The sequence below is a fragment of the Dasypus novemcinctus genome, chromosome 2 (genome assembly GCF_030445035.2).
Source record: "Dasypus novemcinctus isolate mDasNov1 chromosome 2, mDasNov1.1.hap2, whole genome shotgun sequence".
NCBI lineage: Eukaryota > Metazoa > Chordata > Mammalia > Cingulata > Dasypodidae > Dasypus > Dasypus novemcinctus.
The window spans coordinates 37,354,674-37,367,242 of NC_080674.1; positions in this window are offsets into that span (position 1 = coordinate 37,354,674).

A 12,569-nucleotide genomic window follows, 5' to 3' on the forward strand; every position below is an offset into this window, starting at 1 on the left:
ATGGCAAGTTGACAACTTATTCACAAAGAAAATAATTATTTCAAGTGACTTTTAAAAGTTACTCTGAGTACATCCTTAGAAAGTGGATTTATTCATAATAATGTTCAATGTTGTAGAGAGAAGATAAGAAAAAACTCTTCCAGTGGTAATTGGCCTCATGGAAAGGTTCCCGAACATAATTCTTTTATCTGTTCCTTCCTAGCTCTGTGTGTTGGACAAAACACATTAAACATATTAAACACTTATGTTGAAAGTAGACAAGTTTGAGAGAAGCCATTAGAAGGTAAATATCCAACTTTGCATTTGTGGTATGAATAATTGAAAAATAAACTCTTTTTTTTTTTTAGATTCTTGACAAAATCTCAGTTTTTCTTATGTACAAGAAGCAATAAGGAGTAGATAGGCTCCATACAGCCTCTTCACTGGCCTTTTTGCTTATCACTATGATTAAGAACTTATTTTTATGAATTGCTTTTCCGGAGAAAGAGAACTGGATCTTGGATTCAGTGCTCAAGATCACTTTGTCAAAAGGGTCTCTTGACCACACTGTTTAAAACTGTAAATTTTTCCACCATCCCCTTTACCTTTTCCCCCCCTTCCTTCCTGGCACACCTGACATTGACAAATTACATTATTTATTTGTATGTCTATTGTCTGTTCCCTACTAAAATATAAGCTTCACAATGTCAAGCCTATTGAATGACTATGAAGAAGGTTGTGATGAGGATTAAATAACGCAAGTAAAGCCCTCACAATTGACCAGGGGTATTCATTACTCAAACAAATGTAGGACTTTGTTCTCACATAGCCAATTAGAGTGTCTAGCAGGTTTTGGACTTTGACATTAATTGTTGTTAGATGTAAATTTTCAAAACTAAAGTTAATTGCTCCATTTGGGGGGAAAAAAATACATTCTTCATGTTTGGTGAATTTATTCTAAAAATCAGTGGTCTTGTGTGGTAAACTGGCCCATGGCAGTGCTGATGCGCGCAAGGAGTGCCATGCCACACAGGCATGTCCCCCACGTAGGGGAGTCCCATGTGCAAGGAGTGTGCCCTGTAAGGAAAGCCACCCCACGTGAAAAAAGCGTAGCCTGCCTGAGAGTGGCGCCACACACACGGAGAGCTGACACAGCAAGATGATGCAACAAAAAAGAAACACAGATTCCCGGTGCTACTGATAAGAATGCAAGAAGGCACAGAAGAACACACAGCGAATGGACACAGAGAACAGACAACTGGGGGAGGGAGGAAGGAAGGGGAGAGAAATTAATAAAAAATAAATCTTGGCAGCAGACTTGGCCCAGTGTTTAGGGCATCCGTCTACCACATGGGAGGTCTGTGGTTCAAACCCCGGGCCTCCTTGACCCGTGTGGAACTGGCCCAAGCACAGTGCTGATGCGTGCAAGGAGTGCCATGCCATGCAGGGGTGTCCCCCGTGTAGGGGAGCCCCACGTGCAAGGAGTGCACCCCGTAAGGAGAGCGGCCCAGCACAAAAGAAAGTGCAGCCTGCTCAGGAATGGTGCCGCACACATGGAGAGCTGACACAACAAGATGACGCAATAAAAAGAAACACAGATTCCCATGCCGCTGACAACAACAGAAGTGGACAAAAAAGACACGGCAAACAGACACAGAACAGACAACCGGGGTGGGGGAGAAGGGGAGAGAAATAAATAAATAATTCTTTTAAAAAAATAAATAAATAAATCTTTTTTAAAAAAATCAATGGTCTCCAAGATTTTAAAATAATTCACTCACATAGGTAACAGTTTTAAAGCACACAGAAGAGCATGATAAATTTCTTAGAAACATAACTCTTCACACCCTCAAGTTTCCCATCCCTATAACCTGAAAGGAAAGCATTAAGTGAAATTTACCTTGATTTTTAGACTCTAGCCAATTAAGGTAAATCAATGAACACACTATTTTAAAACCTAATCAGGATTATGAACTTGGACAACTAGTAATAGGGACTTGAGGAAGGGAATGACATGAAATACCACACAGTAGAACAAAACTGGGTGAGCAAGAGGCAATAAAGGGAGAAGAAACCACTATCCTAGCAGTCGAAGAGTGATTCCAATCTCCAGACACAAGGAGCTTCCTCTTTTTTTCCCAAGAGCTGGACCAGCCAAGGTAAACTTTTGAAATAGATGAATGTTTTTATTTCTTATCCATTCATCTTCTTGCCTCTGAGTCCCACGTACCAAGCACTCTCAAATTACCCCAAGACCTCCACAGAGACACATCAGCCCTTCACCATAAAGGAGGCCCACCTTCAGATTTGCTTCCCACATTCCACCCTACTCCATCAGAACTCCCTTCTCTGAGAATAGTTCATCTCAGCTGGGCAAAATGAGATTCATGCCCTTGCCTCCAACCTATGACCGATGGGGGCCTTTTACAACCTCCCTGAGGACTTGCACTTTCAAAAGAGAATCCACATTCCTGCAAATGTATCTCCAGTTGATGACATCGCAGACTGTGTGACCTTGTATAGTCACAGGGCAGCATATGCTTAACAGGCAGCCTGGCCAGGTCTACTCCAAGGATGGCCACCCCTAAGGTAACCCTGAACCTCCCAGCTCCTTCTCTTCCTCCCCCTGGATTCTCAAACACGCTCCCAAGGGAATATGTTCAGAGTAGAAACAGCCTGTAACTCCAAGAAGGCTGCTGCCTGATTTGCCATAATAGAAGCCCGACTTCCCTGTGCAACCCGCCCTGTGCCTCGTAGGGGATGAGCATGGGCTCTGGCTGCTGACAGCATCAGCAGGCAGACAGCAAGGGAGAAGAGGGGAGACCAGGGCTGGGCAACCCCCAGAGGCCAGGGAAATCCTTGCCCCCCTCCAGAATACTTTCCTCACAAGGAACACAAGGACCTTCAGCGGTAAAATTCTAGAAGTTGCTGAGCTGCTGAGGGTAACTAGGAAGGCACAATCTCTGGGTTATTGTATACCACCTCCCATCCCAGCTAAAGGTAAAATTGGCCAATTAAGCTGTCACCTCTAAGCAGTTGTCCTATGAGGCCAGAGATCAGTGGATCAGTTAAGAGATTGTGGGCACCTACTTACTGACTGGTGGATCTTAAACAAAAAGGAATGAAAAGCTCAGCTTACAGCATTCTTTTCAGGATGCCAGATTCAGGTGTGTGGAACAACTTCTCTCAAGGCAAAAGACAGGCAATGGTGTCCAGTTGTGGTGCTTAGGCACCGAGACACAGGGGACCAGCGAAATAAAATCAGGTTGATCTGGAAATTTGTCCTGAAGGATAGGTTCTCAGGCTGGGGCCTGCTTCCCTTGTTTCACCACCTACCAGTGGGCAGCCTGAGAGCTGGGGAGTAAGTGGGGGGCTGGGGGACACCTCAGGGCCAGCCACTGCAGAAGTATTTTTCCCTCAAAAACCACTGAAACTTTTATGCCCTAGGTTGCCTGGACACCTGCTGACCCTCCTTTTGTCCTTAAGAGCCTCAGAGTATCACTCCCCCCACCTCAGAGAAGCACCACCACCCTGCCTCATGCCACAGTGCCGCCGTGGAGATGCAGGAGGACAGACTTATGGTTGTGCACTATAAAGTTTCTCTAAAACGACACTCTCTGTCACACAGCTGATATTTGTGGTTGGGGGTTTTTAATGAGCCCATAAACCACCTTTATAGCTGTCCTTGTTTGTTTTGAAACTAGCAGTATTTTCAGCAGAATCCTGAAAGTATTTCCTCTCACTCTTCAAGTAAGCCCTATTCTTGGTCTGGCAACTTTGATAGCAGTTGCTTCTCCCTTGAAAGCAAAAAGAAGTCAAAAAGAAAAGGCCATTCTAAAAAGCTGCTTGTATTTCAGAAAGAAAAATGGTATTAGAGGTAGAAATCCACCTAGATGGTAGAGCAGGAGGCCTCTCCCTAGGCGTTCCTGAGGCAGTTCCAAAGGGCTCATGCTTGGTTAACACTCTGCGGTCGCCATCTTGAAATTCGTAATTTTTTAACAAGGTCTCTGAATTTTCATTTTGCACTGGGCCCTGCAAATTATGTAACTGGTCCTGGGCATCTGATCTGTTTTCTAAGAGGTTCCTCCTTTTGTTCTCAGAGGACAAGGATGGAGCTTAGCATATAAAAAGGGTTACCTGAGAGGTTAAGCTGTATACCTAAGCCCTCCTGGGACAAATCAGTCTCCAGCCTAAAACCCCAGGGTCAGTTTTTAACCTACTGCGCCTTCCTTGGGAGAGAAATCTGTCCTGGAGCAAAAGTCCTTCCTTGGCTTGGGGAATCCAATTGAATTCAAACCTCATCAGGCCACTTATTGAACGGCCTTTTAGACTTTTAGGTAACAGAAGCCTTCATAGAGGACCGGGAGTTAGGGTGAGCCAAGGGGTTAAATTCTTTTCCTAGGGTCGCTGTAACAAATGACCACAAACTTGGAGGCTTAGAACAATGCAAATTTATTCTCTTACAGTTCTGGAGGCCAGGAGTCCCACCTCATTCCTACAGACTATAATCAAGGTGTCTGCAGGCCCCAGGGAAGAATCCCTTCCCTGCTCTTCCAGCTCCTAGTGGCCACTGGCCTTCCTTGGCTTGTGGCTGATCCTGTCCAATTTCTTCCTCCATGGTCAGATTACCTTCTCCTCTTCTGGGTCAGATGTCCTGCTGCCTCTCTTACAAGGAATTTGTTTTTTGTTTTTTGTTTTTTTTTAACTTTGTAGAATCTTTTATTTATTTATTTTTAATTAAAATTATTTATTTTTAAAAATTACATTCAAAAAATACGAGGTCCCAATCAACCCCACCGCCCCGACAATTTGTGATGACGTTTTGGATAACCCAGGAAAAGCACTCTATCTCAAGATCCTTGACTTAATCATACCCTTTGGCCACCTAAGGTAGCTTTCATAGGGATTAGGACGTGGATAACTTTGGGGGCCATTACCCAACCTGCCACAGGGGCTGTTGTGAAAGTTGGGGCTCTGCCTTCATGCTGCCCCAGGCTGCCCTAGCACCTCCTTCTCAGCTGCCTCCCTGGGCCATGGTATCACATCCACATCTCTATACCACCACCTCCCCCACCGCCAAGATGTACCTATAAATAAACATTTAAAGAGGGGAAGAGGAGGGAGAGAGGAAAAAAAGAGAAAGAAGCAGAGGAGGGAGGTCTCCCAAGACCTTGTTCTATGCCTGGCTGGCTAATAAGGAGAACTGATTTGAGCCAAGATGTCAATCACCTCTAATGGCAGCAAGCATAATACTTAGTTTGACCTGAAGAAGGGACTGGGATGGTTAGACTATTGTGTCAACTCAGCCAGGTAATTGTGCCCAATTGTTTGGTCAAGCAAGCCTGGGCTAACTGTAATACAAGGGCATTTATGAACTTTAGTCACCATTGACCTTACTGCAGTGGTAAATCATAGATAGCTGAATACAAATTATATCAGTCAGGTAGATTGCCAATAGCAGTGAGTGATGCTTAACCCAATTAGTGGAATGCCTTCAAAGGGGAAGTGATTCCAGCATTGAGAGAGACTTTCCCAGCTCATCTTTGGACAGCCAACATCCCAGAACTCGTCAAGAACCTTCCTTGGACTTTCATTGCAGCCCCTGGTTGCAGCCTTTCGGTGGAACCTGGACTTGTGCATCCCCATGGCTGCATGAGAGACTCTTATAAAATCGCATACTATTGACAGACAGCTCTTGTTTATTCTGTTTCCCTAGAGAACCCAGACTAAAAGGACTAATAAAATAATTTCAGGCCCTGGAGCAGCCCAAGAGAAAGAGTTTTTTTGGTACAGCCCCCAGAGGAGAAAAAATATCTTTTTACCAAAGGGCAGGGCCTGGCCACCAGAACTGATTGCAGGCAGCAGCTGAGGACTTTTGTATGCCCCGAAGCTCTGCCTAGATTGAGCTCCTCAGGGAAGTGTTTGCTTCTGTCCAGCTTGGACCTGGCTGATGACACAACAAGACAAATGGGAAAGCAAAGACAGGTGTCCAGTTATCCAAAGGGCCAGCCACTTGGAGGTCTCCTCCTCAGGACAGTTTATACACAAGAGAAAATGGCCCAAAAGTATTCTTCCAAAATAAAAAGCCCAGACAATATTAGACCCTAGGATATGCGCCCAGTGCTCCTGGTGCAATTTAGCATGAATTGGATGATGTGCAGAGCCAGGCCTGGGCACCTGGGAAGTGTGTGAAGTTCTCCTCCTCATCTTTCATCTCCCCTGAGAGCCCCTTCCTGGTCCCACCCTCCCTCATCAAGGCCCAAACAGAACCATCAAGTGTTCAATGTGGTCCCCATCTTTAGAGTCCTTTCAGGAGGGGTTCACGGAATAGTGGAGGAAAGTAAACAAAATTGGACAGAAGAGGTAGATATCATACCAAATGCCAAATTAGTGACACACATAATTTCCATCAAAATTCAGAAAGGGGAGAACTTACTGAGGAGCTGGGCAGTTGGGAAGGCTTTGTGAAGGAGGTGGTACTTGGGTTTGGCCTTGAAAAATGAGCCACATTTAGGCCAGCAGAGACTAGGGATGGCAGGCAGGAGGATTATGGAAGAATTAGTAGAAGCTGCATGAGTAAATTAACAAGAAATTCAGGTGAGCTGAAAGAGAGGGGCAAGAAAGCAGGGAGATCTGTGGAATATTATTGCCATAATCTGGTCTTGAGGCTTGATAATAGAGTCAGTGTGGCTAAGACAGAGTTATTGATCCACACATACCCGATGTGCACTCCGGGCCTTCCCCATCCAAAGCAAGGTACCACTATCCATCCCCAAGCCCAGGAGTCACCCGTGATTGTTTTCTCTTTCTTTCAGAGCTCCTTAGTTAAATACTGTCAGCTCTATTTCAAAATGTAACCCAACTCCAATCACTTCTAACCACCTTGCTACTTCTCTAATTCAAGACACCTACATCTCTCGTCCGAGCTTGAAACAGCCCCATAGTGTCCCTGTACTCCTTGCCTCGTTACAGTTCATTCTCTGCACAGCAGAATAAATCAGAGGAAGCCACCTCCTGCTTAAAGTCCTTCAGTTTCCCACAGCATCCATAATAAAATCCAAACTCCTCTCAAGGGTCAAAAACCCCACCCCATACTGCCCTGTCCTTGCTCTCTGACTTCTTGGCACCTCAAGTCATTCCTTAAGTGAGGCAGCCATACCCTGGAACAGCACTGGTTGTGTTAACTAACTTCTACCTGGCATTTACCATGTGTCCTGTATTCTTCTAAGTGCTTCATAAGTATCAAATAATTTAATTCTCCCCCAAACAATCCTGAGTTATATCCTATTATCCTGATATTATTGACGAAGAAATTGGGACAAAGATCTTAATTCAGCAGCACAACTGGAATATGAACCCAAACTTTCCTCCCACTTTCTATGACCACTGCAAGTGGCAGTGCAGATCTGGTTACTAATCTGGAAAGCTACTCAGGCCACACTGCTGGACGAGCAAAGCAGACCCTCATGCTGGTACCGTACAGACAACCTACCAAACAAGGTTGCATGTTCTTTTTTTTTCTTTTTAATATATTTTTTATTTTTTTTCAAGATACATAGATTACACAAAATGTTACACACACACACAAAAGGGAATTCCATATGTCCCACTTCACACACCTCCCACCCTTCCCCACATTAACAACTTCTTTCATTAGTGTGGTAAATTCATTGCAATTGATGAACACAATTGGAGCATTGCCACTAAGCATGGATTATAGCTTACATTGTATTTAAACTCTCTCCAACTCAATTCTGTAGGTTCTGGCAGGATATATAATGGCCTGTATCTGTGGTTGAAATGTCATTCAGAACAATTCCAAGCCCTGAAAATGCCCCTGTACCACATCTCTTTTTCCCTCTCCCTGTCTTTGGCAACTCCAGTGGCTACTGTCTCCTCATCAATGATATAATGTTCTTTTTCTTTCTAAAAAGATTTATTTATTTATTTCTGCCCCCTCCCTCCATTGTCTGCTCTCTGTGTCCATTTGCTGTGTTCTTCTGTGTTTGCTTATATTCTCATTAGGTGCCCCAGGAACCGATCCTGGATCTTCCAGAGTGGGAGAGAGGGGATCATTCTCCTGCGCCACCTCAGCTTCCTGGTCTGCTGCGTCTCTTATTATCTCTCCTCTGTGTCTCTTTTTGTTGCATCATCTTGCTGCATCAGCTCTCCATGTATGTGGCACCGCTCTTGGGCAGGCCGCGGTTTCGTACAGGGAGGCTGTCCTTGTGCAGGGTCCACTCCTTGCATGGGGGGCACCCTTACATGGGGGCATCCCTGCGTGGGCCAGCACTCTTTGTGTGCAGCAGCACTGCACATGGGCCAGCTCACCACACGAGCCAGGAGGCCCTGGGTATTGAACCCTTAGACCTCCTATATGGTAGGCAGATGCTCTCTCTGTTGAGCCACATCTGCTTCCCTATATATTTTTTTCTTATATGTATATCTGTATTATTTTCTAAATTCTTTTCTCCAATAGCATGGAATACATCTTTGGTCAAATTTCACCTTCTTAATGAGGATTCCCTAATGATCATATTTAAAATTGCAGTTTCCACTCTCACATCCTTACCTTCCCATTCCTGCATTATCTTTCTCCATGGCACTTATCATCATCCAAGAGACTATACATTTTCCTTATTTATTTTATTTTTTCTCTCCCTCTTCTAGAATATAAACTCCATGAGGGAGGGATATTGTCTGTTTTGTTCAGTGCTCTATCTCTAGTCCTGAAAATAGTGACTAACTCATAGGAAGAACTATTGGATGAACAAATGAATGAATGAATGAGTTGAATTAAAGAAAAATGCAATTTTTATAAGCACACAACATAGGCAACCTCTTCTCCTAAGGGTGACCTGAGCTGGAGGTCGATACTCCTGTGGATGGCATTTTCCTACCAGTTTGAGAAAGTGTTTGCTAGTTCAGCACCACACCCCCAGGGCCTATTACTGCCAGGGGCAGCCAGTCACTTGCCTACTGGCCTGCAGTATTACCTGCTCTTTCTGTTTTTTCCTCTGTGTGTATAGAACCCTGTAGCCTCTGGAAATTTCAACTCATGGATAGCTTTATGTAATTTTGCTTATCCTCATTTGTGGAAGTGGTCCAATTCTCTTCCCAGTAAACAGAGCCTGGAGCTAACTGCTTCCTGCCCAGTGGCCAGAGTTAGCTCAATACCTAGTCCCAAGGAACCATTGTGCAATTCATCTGTCTCCTTCAGGAGGCTGGGGAGAGAAATACAGTCCCCAGAGCCATCCTGTTAGATGCAGCCCAAGAGTTGAAATTTTCCTTCTTGCAAAAGAGCTTGGGGACTTTCCTAGCCCCATCAAGTTTACAGAAAATTTGGTTCTACAAACTCACTGTGGGAAAATCTAGACACTTCTTACTTTTGAATTGCTTAGAAAAATGTTATTGTTGTTGTGTGTAAGAGTTTTTAGTTTGACTTCTTAAATTGTCAAAATATTGTTATAAACACACCAAAGCAAATCCATCAATCATAATCTCAACATCCTAACATTACAGTTTTCATTTTTCAAAGCTCTCTTCCCATGCTTGTCCACATGTGTACACACTGTCATGCTGTTCCCGCCATATTCCACATACAACTTTGCATTGTTTTATAAAAAATTATCTTTATACAGGAATGTGTTTTATATCACCAGAAATCTAGTTATTAATGCCTGTATTATATTTCTTTTAAAAAGAAGGGGTGTGGGAGCTGGGGTGACTCGGGTGACTGGGGCCTCTTTTCCACGTGGGAGATCCCAAGTTTGGTTCCCGGTGCCTCCTGGGGAGAGAAAAAGCAGACACAGAGAGCACATGGCAAATGGACACAAAGAGCGAACAACAGCCACAGACAGCAAAGGGTGAGGGGGATAGATAGATAAAATAAATCTTAAAAAAAAAGGTGGGGGAAGGAGATGAGAGAAGACAGGACAGAATCCCTGAATCATCAGCCAACCAGCCACACTGCTGCCACCACCGTGCCATCTTCGCCAAGTGTTCTAGGGCAGTGGTTCTCAAACTTTATAGTCCCATGACCCCTTCACACACCTAAAAAATGAGAACCCAAAGAACCGTTGTTTGTGTGGCACTCTGTCAAATTGCGTCTGCCCAAAATCTGTATAGAAGTCCTAACCTAGGAACCTTAGAATGCAATCTTGTTTGATAAGAGGGTCATGGCAGAGGTAGTTAGTTAAGATGAAGTCATACTGGAATAGGGTGGACCCTTCATCTAATATGTCTAGTGACCTTGCACTAGAAGAGACACAGAAGTAGAGAGAAACAGGGAGAAAGGTTCACAAAGACTGAGGCAAGACAGGAGTTATGCAGCTCCAGGCTATGGAGCACCAACGATTGCTGGCCACTGCCAGAAGCTAGGAGGCGGCAAGGGAGGATCCTTCCCAGAGCCTTCCCAGGGAGCCTGGCCCTGCCAACACTTTGAGTTCTCACCTCCAGAATGGTGACAGATGAATTTCTATGGCTTAAAGCCACCAAAGTTTGTGATAATTTGTTACAGCAGCCCAAGAAAAGAAACATATGGGGGTTATACCTCCTGATGTTTACAGGATTCGAAATTAAAGCAGTGACATTATTAAAATTGTATTTATTAATTCATTAAAATAATAATTTCATTACATATTATCATAAATAACATACTTTAATGGAAAAAACAGCTCTACTTTCCAAAACAAAGGAATATGTTGTGAGAAGAGGGGCCTTACATTTCACCAATTCCTTTAAAGTCTGGCTTAACAAGAGACACCTGGACTCTCGAATCTACTTCTGCATTCATTTTGTTGTAATATGATGATTTGGTTGAAGCATATGAAGAAAATCCAGCCTCACGTAGATATGTAGTTGAGAAAAGGAGTGTTGGAATGACTTTTTCAGATAATTGTGGGATTCTTCTTTGATATTGTCCAAAATTTGACAAGAAGGTGTTTATTAAAGAGTAGCTGCAGTGTGGACTCTGAAACCATATCAATGAAATTTCATACTCTGTTACATTAAAAGCTATTGGTGGGGAAGCGGACTTGGCCCAGTGGTTAGGGCACCTGCCTACCACATGGGAGGTCCACAGGTCAAACCCCGGGCCTCCTTGACCCATGTGGAGCTGGCCCATGCGCAATGCTGATGCGCATAAGGAGTGCCGTGCCATGCAGGGATGTCCCCCACATAGGGAAGCCCCACGCACAAGGAGTGTGCCCCGTAAGGAGGGCCGCCCAGCGTGAAAGAAAGTGCAGCCTGCCCAGGAATGGCGCCGCACACACAGAGAGCTGACACATCAAGATGATGCAACAAAAAGAAACACAGATTCCCGTGCTGCTGACAACAACAGAAGCAGACAAAGAAGAAGATGCAGCAAATAGACACAGATAACAGACAATTGGGGTGGGCGGGGGGGAAAGGGAAAGAAATAAATAAAAAATAAATCTTTTTTTTAAAAAATCTATTGGTCTATCTTGTTCTTTGAATGGATCTTTCACCCATGCATGATTTTGAAACATCAAGCATCAGTCATTTCAAAAATATTGGTTCAATGTGTTATACAGAACTTCCTAATGTTGACACATTGCATTACAAATTATCAAAAATCACATTTTTTTTCATATCACTACCAAGTTCATCAGACAAATCTTCAGTTATTGGGAAGCTCACAGATTTGCCAAAATTCTATTTTTTGTTGTAAAGTTTAAATTGACAACACACACTACCAATTATTTTCCTTGAAGTGACAGATTCATCTCGTTTATTACTGAGAAAATGTCTGCCAAATACCCAGGTCTGAGTAGTTATAATTCTCAGTCATTTTTGTGAAGTAAAAACAGTGTTCCATGAAAAAATGCTGTTAGTTCACCTTGAATCTCAACCAATTGCACAAGTCTTCCTTGAGACAACCATTGTACTTAAGTATGTAACAGAATGCTTGATCCATATTTGCCATTTCATCATACAGAATAATTAAAGATGTTCTTAGGTAAAACTGGCTTTTTAAAAAAATTTTGAGCATGCAGTGGTAAAAAAAAAAAACTTTTATAATACAAAACTAGATTAAGGTATAAAGCCACCACCTTAGTTAATCTTACGTCACCAGTAGTTTTACCCACTATTAATTTTGTACCATACAGCAAAAAATGCAAACGGCATAGTATGATTATTAAAATGTTGGGTTTTTTAAACTATGTTAACCTCCTGAAAGGGTCCCAGAGACCCTGAATGAATCACAGTTTGCTTTAGGGAAATATTGAAATAGGCGGTGGCTTTGTCCTTAAATCCCTATTTAGGGTGACCTGAGCAGGACATGTATGAGTCATAGGTCTTTTTTGATCCCTCTAGTCTAAGGCTACTAAAAGACCAGTCTAGTCTACTAAAAGACAACCAAGGATTGACCACTTTCTGCTAGGTTACACCCTTTTTCTTGGCCCTAAAGCCCTCACCAATATTGTGGTGGAAAGGAGGACCTACAGGCATCCCAAAGCCAAGACCTTGCCCTTGTGCCTGCAGCAGAGTTTTCTCAATCCACTTCCTCCTTCCCCTGGACTGTATCCTGGTCCTTCTAGGTCTTCCCAGAATAGGGAATCCTCCCA